General features: G+C 42.0%; 1 protein-coding gene across 2 annotated transcripts in view; it reads left to right on the forward strand.

The window, feature by feature from the left end:
• Positions 1 to 17465, forward strand: part of IQGAP2 (IQ motif containing GTPase activating protein 2) — a 299140-nt gene that overhangs the window by 132540 nt on the left and 149135 nt on the right. The window contains exon 1 of one of the 2 annotated variants that reach the window (XM_043470701.1): positions 1463 to 1610. The exons of the other annotated variant lie outside the window; for it this stretch is intronic. The gene's annotated coding sequence lies outside the window, so the exon portion shown is untranslated. Of the gene's footprint in view, positions 1 to 1462; positions 1611 to 17465 lie in introns of those variants that run through there. 2 annotated transcript variants of the gene reach the window in all.

Here is a 17465-nt window from a genome sequence, read left to right on the forward strand (position 1 = left end):
ACTTTAAAACATGCCTTGTTTGTTGAGGTGTGGGGACTCTGGAGCCCCCAGCCATGCCTTTGGATCACAGGAGCATCGGTACTGGTCCGAGCCAAGAGCTGTAGAGACGTAAGGGTGGGGACAGTGTGACAGAGATGGCCGTCCCCAGCTGCCTTCGGTCCTGGGAAGGTATTCTGGGTGGCCGGACTCCAATCAATTATTAGCCTACATATAAAATCAAGGAAGTACAGTGAGCACTGCAGGCAAGGCCGCCCTCTGCCGAGCTGCTTCTGTTTTAGCTGAGTCACCAGGACTTGGGAGGCAAGGTATCCGGCTCTGGGAACCTGGGGTGGGAAGCTGGGATCAAGCTTAGAGAGCTGGGCTGGCTTCTTACTGATTCTGGTATAATTGGGGCATTGTCTCCTCCAGCTGATTTTGAAATAGTAGATGTACAGAATAGGTGCATGCTTATTAAGTAGGTGCTTTGAATTTTTTATTTGGTCAGATTAAAGACAAAATATAAATATTTTGCAATATTGTGCAAATATAAAAGACAAAAGCACTAGAAAATTTATATCACAAAGGACTAGCATCTCTTATATACTCCTAAAATCTAATATAATCCTAAAATCTGACGGTCAGAAGGAGCCACCTAATAGATAAATGAAGAAAAGACATGAACAATGCAAAATTTTAAAGATCCAAAAAGAGAGTATGCAGTGAAAATTATATCCTTTTTCTGCTCTGTTCTCCTTTCCAGATGTAGCCACTTTGCTGGTTTCTTTTGTAGTCTACACCGAATCGTTTCAAGTAATTATAAATGATTATACTACTACATTTATAATGATACACACACATGTCACTATACAATTGTTATATGATTTGGCAACAAAATTATCTGCACAATTGGCAACATGATTAAGTCATCTTCAGTAATGATGTTTTCCTACAGTCTTTTCATCTTGTTTTAAGTAGAAGGAAAATTAGAACCTGGAGTGGGAAAGAAGGGCTTCCATATAAAGCAACTACCATTTCAGAGCATGGGACTCGTCCTGGAGAGGAAATGTCTAGTGGCCTGAAATCGTAGCATTTTGTCCCAATGTCTTCAAACTATGACTGGCTCTGCCTGAGGACCTCAGGTGCGTAGGTTGAGCCAGTCACCCTCTGCAGGGTGACTCATGGAATGAGTGCAAGTGTCTGCCCTCCATTTAAAACATCCTTTTATTTTCAGAGTGTCTTACTTAGAGCTGTTGCCATAGGAATTGATTTCTTAAGTGCCATCGTGGTCAGCAGAGAAGTAAGGAGCTCTGGGTCCCCTGACTTGAGAACGCGTTGGGGAGAGTGCCATCTGCTACCTGCATCTCACATTCTTTCTATCCCACCATCCCTCCTGGCACGGGGTGTAGTCTCGCTGCGACCGTCATCGGCCGTTCCGCTCTCTGTGGTCGGGATGGTCTGTAGCCAGTTGGATGAAGCCCTGCTTCCGTCTTCCCTGGGAGTGCACGAACTGTAAATACAGACACACACAGGAGAAACAGGGATGCCTCGGAAGCTTCTACCAACCGCTCCTCATCCATTTCTCCTGGAGGCCTGTGAACCAGTGACTGGCTGCTCATAAAGACTGTGTCCCGGTGAGGAGGAGCAGCGGTGGGAGTAGACAGAGGGAGGCATTTGCGAAAACATATGTTGGATTCTTTTCATTTTCCTCTGGTGACAGTGATTGATGGCATCTAGTGAGTCCCCATTTGTCACTCCCTTGGTTCAGCTGGTATTGGGGGGTGGGGGAAATCAGTAAAGGCTTGGCCAGGGAAGGAAGAGGCTCTTGATGTGGTCATGAAATGCGGTTTCTTACAGTTAAACTTACCATGAGTGTCTTCTCATGCTGTACTGGAATGCTAAGAGCCACTCTTTAGAACCAGCCTTCATACCTGTATCTTATTCCCCATTGCCAGAAAAAGGTTCACTTTGACCACAAGATACCTATAGTTTAAAGGGAATCAGAGAATGAAGGAAATCCATACTGGATACCATTTTGGCCAATTCTGTGTCTTATATTTTGAAATTGGGCTTGGCTTTAGCCATGCAATTCTCTTGGTGAGAACAAATTGAATATTTGGCTAGGAAGTAGAAAAAGGGTCTAAAAAGCAGAGTTGAGGGTAGGAAGGAGCGTGGTAAATTAGCTAAGTTTACAATGATCTTATTAAGCTTGTTGCTTTCATTTTCCTGCCTACGTTGGGACAAAAAAATGTTTAAAAGTGCAAGAACAGTGATTATTTTGTGGTTAGATCATGTGCGCAATGCAGCCAAGCCCAGGAAGGAGAATCTGCTTCATCAAGTCTTTAGTCTGTTACTTTGGCCAAAATTTGTGCGGAAGCCTCTGATGAGGGTAGACTTGCCAAGAAACTGCTGCTGCATCCTTCTGGTTCTTTCTTCTTTACTTTTCCTCTGCTCCCAGCTCATGGTTATCTTGCAGAATGGAAGGTACTTTTTTTTTTTTTAATATAAGTAATTTTATTACAAGATTTTTTTTAAAAAAAAGCAAAATTGTAACCTTCTCACTCTAGAAAACCCAAAATTTGCTATCGATGCTAATTTCTAAGAGTTTGCTTTGCTGCCATATACAAGTCAAGAAATTAAAGAAACCATGACCTAGTTAGAAACATTCAACATCAGAAGCTTTAAAATCTAACTGTATGTAGTAACCCCTCAAAAAGCTACAACCTGAATTTTAAAAAAGTATTTTCTCTACAAAGAGTCATATCAGTGATACAAAAATCTGTACACATTTTATACTGAAGCTAATATTGAGCTGCACTTGAATCCGTATTCTTAGCAAAACAATTGTCTGAGCACACAGGCACACTCCACACACATGTCATCACAGGATAGCCATTTATTTCTCATCTTCCTCCTCCCGTTCATCTTCCTCTTCCAGTTCTTTCTTCTTCTTGGAGCCCACTGGCCTGCCAGGGCTCTGCTCTCCCAGTTCATTCTTGCCCTTGGCACAGGACGCAGCAATATCCTTTTCCTATTTCTTTAGCTCAGCCGCTTTTCTGTTCATGCAGCTGTTTATCTTTGGCTGACTGCTCAGACCACATTTCACCCAATTCCTTTGCAGTATCTCCAATGGATAAGCCAGGGTGTTTGCTTTTGATCTTTGGGTGGCGTTGGGAGCAAGTGACCATGCCAGCTTCGTCTCACCTGTAGCAAGTTCTGACGAAGCCAGGTGGCAGAGCCCAGTTTTTGAGTTCAGGTCTCCACGGCACTTTGATCTCTGGTTCTGCTACAGGCTGGCTGTGGGCCCCAGCCGCCTCCATCCAGAGGACTCCACATCTTACAGGTTCAGGTAGGTGCAGCCAGGCTGCTTAGGTGGTTTAGGATGCAGCTTGGCGAACATGTGGTATCTGGGATCCTTTAGAACATTACACTGAACTGATGCTCACCCGCCTACCTCTTTTTTCTTCCTTTTGGCCAACATTTGTTTCTTGAACACCTGTTTTCTACCAGGTGATGCCACAGATCTGGCTTTCCTGGTGGCTCAGACGGTAAAGAACCCACCTGCCGAATGCAGGAGACGTCAGAGACTTGGGTTCAACCTCTGGGTTGGGAAGATTCCCTGGAGGAGGAAATGGTAACCCACTCCAGTATTCATGCCTGGAGAATTCCATGGACAGAGGAGCCAGGTGGGCTACAGTCCATGGGGTCGCAAAGAGTCAGACACGGCTGAGGGACTAATCCCCACCACCGCTCACTCCACAGATGGTATCTGTTTTAGTTCTCATGACATCTCTGTGAGGCAGCTGGAGTTGTACCCAGTTTTTGAAAAGAAGAAACTGCGGCCCAGGGAGATGGTTGCACACAAAGGTGATCACGATGAATTGTAGAACCAGGTCTGAAGCCAGATTTTTGGGAGCCCACAGCCCAGGGCACAGCCGCACCCCACAGACACGTCTGAAAGGGAGAGCAGCCTCTTCAGCCAGCCCCAAAGAAAGTGTTCACCTTCATCTTGTGTGATAGCAATAGAGTCAATGAAGATCTGAACTGGTTGTTTTAGAAAAGACTTCACTGTGAGTTTCCGCTTAAGAAATGAACCTTCCGGGACTTCCCTGGTGGTCCAGTGGCTAAGACTCCACACTTTCCAATGCAGGGTGCCTGGGTTTGATCCCTGGCCAGAGAACTAGATCCTCCATGCTGCAACTGAGAGTTCATGTGCTACAACTGTAAATCCAGCATGCCACATGAAGATCGAAGATCCCGTGTGCTACCACTAAGATCTAGTGCAGCCAAATAAATTAAAAATTAATAATAAATAAATATTTAAAAATGAACCTTCCTAGACAGTGAACTTAAGGCTTGTTCACTGTGTTCATCTTAGACAGTTTGTCAGAGCAGATAGGATTGTGGTGGATACATGTGCCACAGAGGTCACAATCTGGATGAGAATCTCAGCTGTGTAGCTGTGAGCACATTCCTTAACTCTCTGAGCCTCTTTCCTTCCCTGATAAAGGGGAATCATCCCGATCACATCAGGCTAGTGTGAATACATTCATGTAAATGCCGAACACTGTGCTAATCCCACGGGATCTGCTGTTGTTTGTGGTTGGCGTTATTGGTATGCCTGGAGCCCCATTAACGTGGAAACCTGGCTTGGGAACACGTATCAATATTTGTAGCGCCCTCCTTAAATACCATGTGAGCCCTAACTTGTGTAAGGCAAGAACAGAGTAGGTGTGTTGACAGGGGCTGGGCTGGGAGGTGGATGGCTTGGATTCGTCACGGGAATGCTGTCACGAGAGGAGAAGACATGTTTGACATAGCAAAATGCTTGCTTAGCTGCAGCCCCATGGAAGTGTGCTTGGCAAACAAATAGTGCTGAAGGACAGACGTGAACAATGACTTGTGTTGGCAGTTGGGCAGAATAGTCTGGGATATAGCACTGAGCAATAAAAAGCTGTGCTAGGTACTTGTCAGGGTGTTTATTTTATGCCAAGCACTGTTCTCAGGCTTTCTTCCAACAACTTAACAACAGCCCTCTGAAGCAGTACAACTACTGTTCCCAACATTGTTGTTCAGTCACTAAGTCGTGTCCAACTCTGTGACCCCACAGACTGCAGCACACCAGGCTTCTCTGTCCTTCTCCATCTCCTGGAGTTTGCTCAAACTCATGTCCATTGAGTCAGTGATGTCATCCAACCATCTCATCCTCTGTCGTCCCCTTCTCCTCCTGCCTTCAATCTTTCCCATCATCAGAGTCTCTTCCAATGAGTCAGTTCTTTGCATCAGGTGGCCAAAGGATTGGAGCTTCAGCATCAGTCCTTCCAATGAATATTCAGGGTTGATTTCCTTTAGGATGGACTGGTTGGATCTTCTTGTTGTCCAAGGGACTCTCACATATCTTCTGTAGCACCACAATCTCCGACATACAGATTAGGAAACTTGAGACACAGTCAAATTTAATCAGTTCCGCAAGGGATACAGCTGATAAGTGGCCGAGCTTGGGCTTGATCTCAGGCATTGGTCTCTAGAGTTGGTGCTTTGAACCATAGGACTATACACAGGCAATCTCCTTGCTCTTTTAGCATTTACTGTCTAAGCAGGTGAATCTGTCAAACCAATAAATATGGTATAATCTGCCAGGCAGTAAGAAATGCAACGAAGAGAAATAAAGTTGGGTAAGGAGTTTCAGAAGATGATCGGGGAGGGGTTGATGGTTTAGCTAGTGTATTATTTGCTTGGACTGCTGTAACAAAATACCACAGGCTGGGTAACATAAACAGCAATTCATTTTCTCATGGTTCTGGAGGCCTGTGGAATTGGTTTCCTCTGAGGCCTCTTTCCTTGACGTGCCAATGCTGCCTTCTCACTGTGTCCTCGTTGGGTTTCCCTCTGTGCTTGCAGAGCCCTGCTGTCCCTGTCCGAATCTCCCCCTCTTGTAACTATTCCAGTCATTGGATTAAAGCCTCTCCAAATGGTCTCATTTAAACTTAATCACCTCTTAAAGGCTGCTTCTCTGGATACAGTCACATTCTTGTGTACTGGGGATTAGGACTTCAGTATATGAATTTGGAGGAAACACAGTTCTGACCACAACATTCTTCCCCAAATATCTGTCCTTCTCACAGCCAAAATACATTCATCTACATCCCAGAAGCCCCCAGATCTTAACCCATTCTAGCATCAACTCTAAGTCCCAAATCTCATCAAAGTATCCAAATCAGGTATGCCTGAAACGTGAGATATGATTCATCCTGGGGAAAAAATTTCTCTCCTGTGATCCTAGGAAACCAGGGAAGTTTTGTTCTCCCAAAAGACGATGGAGGGACAGCCATACAATATACAATAGACATTCCCATTCTAAAATCAAGAAATTAGAAAGAAGAAAGGGGGTGATGGATCCCCAGCAAGTCTAAAGCGTATCAGGACTCATTCTATCTGATTTTGAGGCTCTTGAATAATCTGCTTGGTGGCCTGTCCTTTGGGCTCTTGAGGCTGGTAGCCTGCCTTCCAGACCCTCAGAGGCAGCAGCCTGGCTCACCAAAACCCAGGAAGAGATAGTCTTGCCCTTTGCAACCAAGGGAGAGACGGCATCTGGGCCTATCATTGGGCGGGGGGGGCAGCTCTGTGTATCTCTGAATCACCTTCAAGGTCCTTCTTCGCTTATGGTGATGGGTAATGCGGCCAGAAAGCTCCATTGTTCCATCTCCTAGATCTCAGAGGTCTGAGAGCCTCCCCTCCTTGTCGCCCTGTCTCTGTCCCCTTTAGTCTAAATGGGATAACCCCATCCCTAGTCCTGACTGTTGCAGAGATGGCTGATTAAATCAATGAGTTGCTTTCTTTATGCAGTGATTGTCCAGCCACACCCTCTGTGTTTGCTTCAGAGCACCTTTTCTCATTTTTTGCAATATTTTTTTAAAATTTACTTTTTATTGAAGGATAATTACTTTACAGAATTTTGCTGTTTTCTGTCAACCCTCAACATGAATCAGCCTTTTGAAATTTTTTTGCAATATTGATAAGGCTGCAAATTTTCCAAATCTTCAGGTTCTACTTTTTGACTTTTTTTTTTTTCTTAATTTCTTCTCAGTTTTCTCTCTTCTACTTTTATATTTTACTATCAGCAGCATAGATGATCCAGGCTGCACTCTTGATTTTGTTTTTATTTTTATTAGCATCTAATTGCTTTCCAGTGTTGTATTTCTGCTGTAGAGCAAAGTGAATCAGCTCTACGTATACACACATAGCCCCTCTTTTTTGGGTTTCCTCTCCTTTTAGGTCACCACAGAGCATTGAGTTCCGTGTGCTATGCAGCAGGTTCTCATTAGTTATCTGTGCTAATACATGGTAGTATATAAATGCTAATCCCAATCTCCCAATTTCATTCCACTCCCACCTTTCCCCTTGGCATCCATATATTTGGTCTCTATGTCTGATTGATTAATGTTTCATTTATTTTGTGTATTCATTAATGAGGATCCCACCTTTACTTTCTAAGCCTTAAAGCCAGGCTGTTAACATGGTTAGAGGTGTGTGAAAAAGATAAACATACTTAACATTTTCCTTCCTTTCCTTAACATTTTCTTTTCCTAACATGCTTAACATTTTCCTTAACATTTTATTGGTTGCATGTCTCAACCCATAACCTTAAAAAAAAAGGTTTAGCGTGCCTTTTTGTCTTCTCCAGCTTCCATGCCTCGTGACAAACTACCATTTCTCCATCTACACCCATACCCCGTCTTTATCAGTATTCTTTTAATGTTTGCTGCCATAAGACTCTATTTTGACTCAAGTGCTCAGTATAATCAGCAAACAATTTCTTGCTTTCTATACACTGGAAAGAGACAAGAACTTTAGAATACACTGAATTTCATCATTTTCTATTATTGAAAATACATGTTTATGAAATTAAGATACAAGAAAAGATGAAGAACCTCACCAACCCACAGGGAAAAACCACTGTAATACTTTGCTATATGTTTCTAGTCTGTGTATGATTATTTAAATGTTGTTGTTTAGTCACTAAGTCATGTCTGACTCTTTGTGACCCCAAGGACTGCAGCACACCAGGCTTCCCTGTCCTTCACTATCTCCCAGAATTTGTTCAAACTTACGTCCATTGAGTTAATGATGCCATCCAACCATGTCATCCTCTGTCACCCCCTTCTCCTCCTTCCTTTAATCTTTCCCAACATCAGGGTCTTGTCCAGGGAGTCAGCTCTTCATATCAGGTGGCCAGAGTATTGGAGCTTCAGCTTCAGCATCAATCCTTCCAATAAATATTTAGGGTTGATTCCCTTTAGGATTGACTGGATCTCCTTGCAGTCCAAAGAGACTCTCAAGAGTCTTCTCCAGCACTGCAGTTCGAAAGCATCAATTTTTCTGCCCTCAGCCTTCTTTGTGGTCTAACTCTCACATCCGTACATGACTACAGGAAAAACCATTTAAATATATATAATTTTAGAAATAAAATTAGCTTACTATAAAATTTTGTATCCTCTCATTTTCTCCTAACTAACCCCTGCTATTTTTCCATTTTCTTAAATATTCTATGAAAATATCTCAAGTGGCTGTATAATAGTCTATGCAATGGATAAACATTCTTTTTAGATGCTTGTACTGATTACAGTTTTTGCATTGCATGAAAGTCTTGGACCATAGCTGTGTTTAGTAAGTTTGGTAAGTGAGTAAGTTTAGTGAGTACATAGTACTCACAATGTAAAATGTCTAGGTTGTATACTAATATTCCTGATATACTCTTTCATGAAGCAGTGTAATGAGTTGGTTAATGTGCAGATTTCAGAGTGATATTTGGGTTCAAATTTCAGAGAGGTCAAATTTTGCTTTTCCCATTTATATATGATCTTGGGCAAGATGTTTCATCTTTATTGATATCTGACTCAGTTTTTTAAAGATGATAAGTCACTGGGCTATGGGAAGAATAAATAAAACTTTTTAAAACTCATGTCCTAAACTATATGATGTACAGTAATTATTTGCTATTATATGATCCGATTGGGGAGGAGATTGCAGAGAACCTACAGGTTGGATACTGGACACCAGTAGAGGGCATAAAACATTAGAATATTGCAGAGACGTGTGACTTACAGCTTCTCTTATGCTCACCCTGGGTCCCTGGATACCAAAGACTTCAAGGTTCTACATTTTCCTGCTTAAACATTTCTTTTAAAGCATATATATTTCTGTAATAGGTATTGGCTTTCCTGAGTAAACTCCTTTTTTCCCCCAGTATATGAGTATTATTCTTAAAAAAATTTAAGTTGAAATATTATTAAAGCACTAATAAATATTTAACATTTGAATCACTTGAATTAAGGTGTCAGGCAAAAACCATGATATGCTGAACATTAGCTGTTTGTCTCTCTCTCTTTCCCCATCCAACTAATGAAGTTTATGACCAGTCTTTTGCCTAATGTGCACAATAATGTTAAAAATAAGTACATGTTTTATTTTATAGACTTTTTTATTTTTTTATTTTATTTTATAGACTTTTATTATTTTATATTTTTTATTTTATAAGACTTTATGCAGAGATGTCTATCTGGAAATTTTAGCATATGTACACATTTTTTGTTTGTATCTGTGTATCTATATACATGAACATGTCTATCCAGGCATGTTCTAATATCAGGATGATACATCATAGATAGATGATTAATTGGGCCAAGCCTAAATAATACAGTAAATATCAGATTTGTGCCTGGAGTTAGGAAGAATTATGAATTGAGCATATATTTGAGCAACAGTGTAGCCTATGAAATAATGTATTTCAAAATAATTTTCAAAGTTAATCAGACTTATTGCAGATGGGGCTACAAAATTTGAAGGCTTTCTTATATCCATCAGTGCTTCACGCCATTCTACTTATTTATATTTTCCTTTTCTCATGTCTAAGAAACATATAGGAAGAAAGATTAAAATAGTGCATTAAATATCTTTTTCTAAGAAGTAACTCACCAAAGAGATTCTTGAAAATTTTGTTTAAAGAGAAGGGATGTGAGTGACAGGTGGGTGCCAACTATCTGCTAGGTTCTGTACTAGTGCTGTTTCATTTAATCCTCAAAACCTCTTTTAACTAGTGGTTTTCTAACATTGATGACAGTCTGAGATTTACTGCCCAGGAAACTGAGGGACTTTACCTGATTCATCACATGGAACCAGGTCTAGAAAGTACTCGATGCTCAAAAATATTAATTGAATTGATGTGAGAGTTGGACCATAAAGAAGGCTGAGTGCCAAAGAATTGATACTTTCAAACTGTGGCTGAAGAAGACTCTTGAGAGTCCCTTGGACTGCAAGGAGATCAAACCAGTCAATCCTAAAAGAAATCAACCCCGAATATTCCTTGGAAGGACTAATGCTGAAGCTCTAATACTTTGACCAACCAATGTGAAGAGCCGACTCATTGGAAAAGACCCTTATGCTGGAAAAGATTGAAGGCAGGAGGAGAAGGGGGCAACAGAGGAAGAGACGGTTGGATGGCATCCCCAACTCAATAGACATGAGTTTGAGCAAACTCTGGGAGATGGTGATGGACAAGGAAGCCTGGAGTGCTGCAGTCCGTGGGGTCACAAAGAGTTGGACATGACTGAGCGACTGACCAACGAAAAATCTGTTAGGGTTACACAGCCAGTAAAAGAATAGAAAGAAAAGAAAGAGAAGTCGCTCAGTCGTGTCCGACTCTTTGCGACCCCATGGACTGTAGCCTGCCAGGTTCCTCCGTCCATGGGATTCTCCAGGCAACGATACTGGAGTGGGTTGCCATTGCCTTTTCCAGGAGATCTTCCCAACCCAGGGATTGAACCTGGGTCTCCCGCATTATACGCAGACACTTTACTGTTTGTGCCACCAGGGAAGTCCAAAAGTCCATCTCTGAGCTTTCAGGATGCTAATGCAACTTATGAATCCTCAAGAGAGCACATAGAATGCGACATTTTCTAAGTTCACTTGGCCCTCCCCCTCCCCCACCACCACCCCTGGCCCCAGGACAACATTAGCGTCTCACTGAGCCAGTATTCTGTGGAACACAGTTCACGAAGTCTGATAAAGGAATGGCCAGATTCAAATCTGGGGACATGCTCACAATACTTGTGGTTAATGTTTGCTGGGCTCTTAGTATGAGCCAGGCACAGTGCTAAATATTTTACACAGATTCTCATTTACTCCTTACAAACGCCTTCCGAGGGCAAATATTTAGAAATCACTGGTATTATTCTAGACCTAGGATTTGAACTGAGAAAGTGTGAGCCCAAATGCCATGATTTTAGTCGCCTAATTGTACTGCTTTTATCAGTTACCTGTCTACTCATCATATGAAATATTATGTAGTGATTTGGGAAAAAGGAGTTCTATGGTCAAAAAATTTGGGAAACATTGAGTTAAAAAGTTAATTTGGTTCTTGGCTTCAGGAATTCTCTGAACTTTCAGGATGCTAATGCAACTTATGAATCCTCAAGAGAGGACGTAGAATGCGACATTTTGTAAGTTCACTTGGCCCTCCCCCTCCCCCACCACCACCCCTGGCCCCAGGACAATATTAGCATCTCACTGAGCCAGCATTCTGTGGAACACAGTTCACAAAATGCTTGCCAAACTCAATGGAGGGCTGCTGTTTCCTGTCCTTCCTAAAGAGGAGAATGAGAAAGAGGGCCTCAAAAGCCTGCGCCATTCCCGTTAGGTCTTGGCGTCATATATTGCTTCTTTTCATGGAATTGTAAGTCCGTGTTTTAAAGAAAATAATTAGCTTTATTTTAGCATCTCACCTCTTTTTCTTATAACGAACCAACTAAATTTTATATGAGAGGAGGATGGATATGTTCCTCAGTTTGTGCAATATATATTTTTCTGCATCCCTGTTCCCTTGAGCTAATAATGCTGACAGAATTATGGTGACAATTATTTTTGTTTTTATTTCTTAATTGAAATATAGTTGATTTACAGTGTTTCAGGTGTATACTGAAATGGTTCAGTTTTTTTCTAGTATATACGTGTGAATATATATTCTTTTTTCCTCTATATTTAACTCCTTTTTTGCTGGAATATAACTGCTTTACAGTGTTCTGTTAGTTTCTGCGGTACAGCGTCAGGATCAGCCATGTGTTCCGTCTCTCTGCTTCCTTTTGAGCCTCCCTCCCACACGCCCACCGCCTAGGTCATCGCAGAGCTGAGCTCCCTGCGCGGTGCGGCAGCTTCCCCCTGGATGCTTTTATACAGGGGAGTGATATCTGTCAGTGCTGCCGGCTCATTTGTGCCCCGCGGTCCTGCCCCACCTGTGGCCATGAGTCCATTCCCTACATCTGCATCTCTTTTCCAGCCCATTATAGGTATATAATAACAAGATAGCAAATACAGTTCCCCATGCTGGACAGCAAGCCCTTGTTGTTTATTTTATGTATAGCAGTGTGTCTTTGTTAATCCCAAATTCCTAATTTATTCCCTCCCCTCCTCGTGGTGAAAGTTTGACCTCACCCTCCAGTGAACAGAAAGGCTTACCAGGAGAACTTAATCTAGCCCTGACTTCCAACGTTTTACCTCCTATTGGCACAAGAGGTGACCAGTTGCACTGTACACATAAAAAATATCTGGTCTTTGCCTTTATTCTTTTGTAAAATATTTCATAGGCTGATGTTCAAAACATTTAGGAAGAGAAATTGACTTATAATGCTTGAAAGTTCATGGACCGGGGCACTCCATTAAAGCAGGGTTTGTACGGAAAAAACACACTTTCTGTTTTTTGGCCAGCAGTTCTACTTTTGGGACTTTTATTCCATACAGTGCTGTATGATAGAGACCAAGATTTATAGCTGGCGATTTCCTGAATAACAAGTCAGATAGCAAATGCCTCAGCGAAACAACTTTCATATGCTCTGCAAGGCGCAAAGCAGCACAGTGGAGTGGGTGGTGTGTCTCCAGATTTTTATGAGGTGGCATTTTGGGGGGTGGGTGTCTTTTTTTTTTCTTTTTGATCTCTTGCAAGACAAAATGATATTAATTGTTTTTCTTTCTGGCCTTAACCTAAAACTGGAAAAATTTCGCTGTTTGTCCCCTTCATCCTTCTCCCGACATCCTCTCCTGCCACCCTCTTCTTCTCCCTATGTCAGTTGAATCAGACCGTACTTTTATACACTTAAACACTTTTATACACTTATACACTTTTATACACTTCCATAAGAGCTACTTATGGAAGCTATCTCATCTCAAAAAAAAAAAAAATTGAAGAGAATATGCTTGAATGATGGAACAAAAATTCCTCTTACCTGTGCTTTTTTTCTCTGTGGTTGATAACAGATTCAGATTTTCCCTGCAAAGTAAAGAGAAAGCAAGCAATATTAATAAGAGAGAGTCCTTCCCACTGGAAATGAAATTGTGGTTCTCCAACAACCGTGAAGATGCTCGTAAGAAACTGCTTCACCTTTGGTTGAGGATGAGACATTCACATATTGGTGTGGAGGTTCAGTTATTGCTGTTGTTCAGTCACGAAGTCGTGTCTTGACTCTTCAACCCCATGGACTGCAGAGTGCCAAGCTTCTCTGTCCCTCACCATCTCCCGGAGTTTGCCCAACTTCATATCCATTGAGTCAGTGATGCCATCCAACCATCTCATCCTCTGACACCCTCTTCTCCTGCCTTCACTCTTGCCCAGCATCAGGGTCTTTTCCAGTGAGTCAACTCTTCACATCATGTGGTCAAAGTATTGGAGCTTCAGCTTCAGCATCAGTCCTTCCAATGAATATTCAGGGTTGATCTCCTTTAGGATTGACTGATTTGATCTCCTTGCAGTCCAAGGGACTCTCAAGTGTCTTCTCCAGCACCACAGTTCAAAAGCCTCAGTTCTTCAGTGCTCAGCCTTCTCTATGGTCTTCATGAGGTTCAGAACGAGTAACCCATGGAAAGAACAGGGGAGGAGCAGTGAGTGCAAGGGTAGCAGGAGATGCTGGCCAGTTCTGGTTTTCATTTCTCTGGATTTTTAGGTCAAGTGTGAAGACACTGTTTTGCTAACATATGAGGTCTTTCTAGGTTTGTTTCATGTGTACATACTTTGTATATTGTCTGTATGTAAATCTTGGGCTTCCCTCATAGCTCAGTTCATAAAGAATTGGCCTGCAATGCAGGAGACCCTGGTTCGATTCCTGGGTTGGTAGTCCATGGGTCGCAAAGAGTCGGACACGACTGAGTGACTTTCACTTCACTTCACTTCACTTCATATGTAAATCTTGGGCTTCCCTGGTAACTCAGCTGGTAAAGAATCTGCCTGCAATGCAGGAGACCCCAGTTCGATTCCTGGGTTGAGAAGATCCCCTGAAGAAGGGAACAGCTACTCACTTCAGTATTCTGACCTGGAGAATCTCATGGACAGAGTAGACTGGCAGGTTACAGTCCATGGGGTTTCAAAGAGTTGGACACGACTGAGCAACTTTCACTTCACTTCATGTAAATCTTAGATGCATAAACCATTGAGTATAATTGAGAGTTTAGATGTAATTTTTCACAGTCAGTTGGCTTTCAACAAGGGTACCAAGGAAAGTTAATTGGGTTCAATCCCTGGGCTGGGAAGATCCCCTGGAGGAGGGCATGGCAACCCACTCTAGTATACTTGCCTGGAGAATCCCATGGACAGAGGGCCCTGGAGGGCTACAGTCCATAGGGTCACAGAGAGTCAGACCTGACTGAAGCAACTTAGCATGCATGCACATAGTCTTTTCAACCCATGGTGCGGAGATAACTGGATATCCACATTCAAAACCATGAATTTGGACTCTTACCACTCACCACATACAAAAAATAACTCAAAATGGATAAAAGATTTAAATGTAAGAGTTAAAACTATGAACCTCTTGGAAGAAAACATAGGTGAATATTTGTGACCTTCAGTTAAACAGTGGTTTCTTAAATATGACATCAAAGTACAAGCAACAAAATCGATAAATCATCAAAATGATGATCTTTTTGTGCTTCAAAAGACACCATCAAGAAAGCAAAAAGACAACTCACAGAATGAAGAAATATTTTCATATTGTGTACCTGATAAGGAATTGGTATAACAAATATATAAAAAATTCTTATAACTCAATTTCTTTAAAAAAAAAAAAAAACAGCTAAAACATGGGCAACAAATTTGAAAAGACATGTCTCTAAAGAAGATGTGTAAATAGGCAATAATAAAAGATGCTTAGAACAAGACAAGGATGACTACTCTTGCCACTTTTTTTCAACATAATATTGGAAGTCCTAGCCACAGCAGTCAGAGAAGAAAAAGAAGGAAAGGAATCTAAGTTGGAAAGGAAGTGAAACTGTCACTATTTGCAGATAACATGATATTATGCACAGAAAACCCTTAAGACCAAAAAACTATTGGAACTTAAAAATGAATTCATTAAAGTTGAAGGATAGAAAATTAATCACAGTAATCTGTTAGATTTCTATGCACTAATAATTAACCATTAGAAAGAGAAATAAATAAAATTATCCTATTCACAATTGTATCAAAAAGAAAAAATAAAAAGATGCCCAATATCATCATGCTCAGATGCTCAGACGTATCCAACTCTTTGTGACCCCATGGACAGTAGTCCACCAGGCTCCTCTGTCCATGGGATTCTCCAGGCAAGAATACCGGAGTGGGGTGTCATTTCCTCCTCCTGGGAATCATCCCAACCCAGGAATCAAACCCGTGTCTCTTACATCTCCTGCATTGGTAGGAGAATTCTTTACCACTAGTGCCACCTGGAAAGCCCACTGAATATCATTAGCCATCAGAGAGATGAAAATCAAAACTATATTGAGATGCCACTTTGCATCTACCTAGGATGGCTATAATCAAAAAGACAGCTGAGTGGTGGCAAGGAGGTAGGGAAGTTAGAATCCTCACTTAGTACTGCTGGGAATGTGAAATGTTGCAGCTGCTTTGGAAAACAGTCTGGAAGTTCCAAAAAAGATCAAACATAGACCCAGCAATTCTCCTGCATATATACCCAGAGAAAGGAGAAAATATGTCCGTGCAAAAATCTATACACTAATGTTTACAGCAGCATTATTCATAGGAGCCAAAAAGTGGAAAAAAATCCAGATGTCCATAAACTGATACATATGATATATATCTATACAGTAGGATATTATTCAGCATTGGAAATGAATGCAGAGCTAATTATACCCTACACAATAGATGAACTGTGAAAACATGCAAAAGAAGCTAGTCACAGATGGCCATGTATTGTATGGTTCCATTTAAATGAAATATCCAGAATAAACAGATCTCTAAGCAGAGAGTAGATTAATAGGTTAGAAATTTGGGAGTAAATGGGGAGTATTGTTAACAAGTTATACAGCTTCTTTTTGAAATGATGAAAATGTTTGCTGAAAATCACTGCATTGTATATCTTCAAAGAGTGTATGATGTGTGAATTTTCTCAGTATAAAGCTGTTATTAAACATACAAAAAAGCATATTGCATAATTAGTGGCATACAGAATTTCGTTTATAATTTTAGACTCTCGGACTAAAACTCAGCTTAGAGTTTTAAGTAACCTGTTCCAGGACACCAGCTAGTGATTGGAAAGCCAGACTTCCTGAACATCAGGCCCGTCATTTTCTGCGCTGTGATTATGACAGGAAGTTTGACCCCAACAGACCGTAAAAATCACACTTACTGAATTTTATTGGTTTGGCTGGGTAACACTAGCTTATGTAACCGGTAAGTCACGGAGGTTGAGGTTGACAGTAGAAGTTTAATTCCTTTTCATGTAAGATTCAGTAGCATAAGGCGAGGATGCGTGGATACAGAAGGTTCCTTCTGTAAACTGCAGAGGTTACTCGGGGACCCAGGATGTTCTTACTGTTCTTACATCTTTTCTTTCAAGGTGGCCATGGGCTTTAGCATCCTACTTGCAGATGGTGGCGGAGGGGGGGGGTGGTGGGGGCGGGGTGGTGTTTCCCTGGTACCTCAACTGGTAAAGAATCCGCCTACAACACAGGAAACCCTGGTTCAATTCCTGAGTTGGGAAGATTTCCTGGAGAAGGGAAAGGCTACCCACTCCAGTGTTCTGGCCTAGAGAATGCAGGGTCACAAAGAATCGGACGCAGTTTTCACTATGTCATTCTGTTTGTCTTGGGCTTCCCTGGTGGCTCAGATGGCAAAGCATCTGCCTGCAATGCAGGAGACCAGAGTTCGATCCCTGGGTTGGGAAGACCCCCTGGAGAAGGGAATGGCAACCCACTCCGGTACTCTTGCCTGGAAAATCCCAGGGACTGAGGAACCTGGTAGACTACAGACCATGGGGTTGCAAACAGTTGGACACGACTGAGCCACTTCACTCTCAGCAGATGGGGGAGGGGAGGCTCACCCATGTGGGGCTTTCCTGAGGCCGCTCTCCAGGGGATGCACGGCATATCCCGTCTCATTCTGTGCTCATGACCGGGCTACTTGGCCCCACACAGACAGTACGGGGCTGGGAAATGACCACTCTGGCCAGCAG

Source organism: Cervus canadensis, chromosome 6 (genome assembly GCF_019320065.1).
Source record: "Cervus canadensis isolate Bull #8, Minnesota chromosome 6, ASM1932006v1, whole genome shotgun sequence".
Classification (NCBI taxonomy): domain Eukaryota; kingdom Metazoa; phylum Chordata; class Mammalia; order Artiodactyla; family Cervidae; genus Cervus; species Cervus canadensis.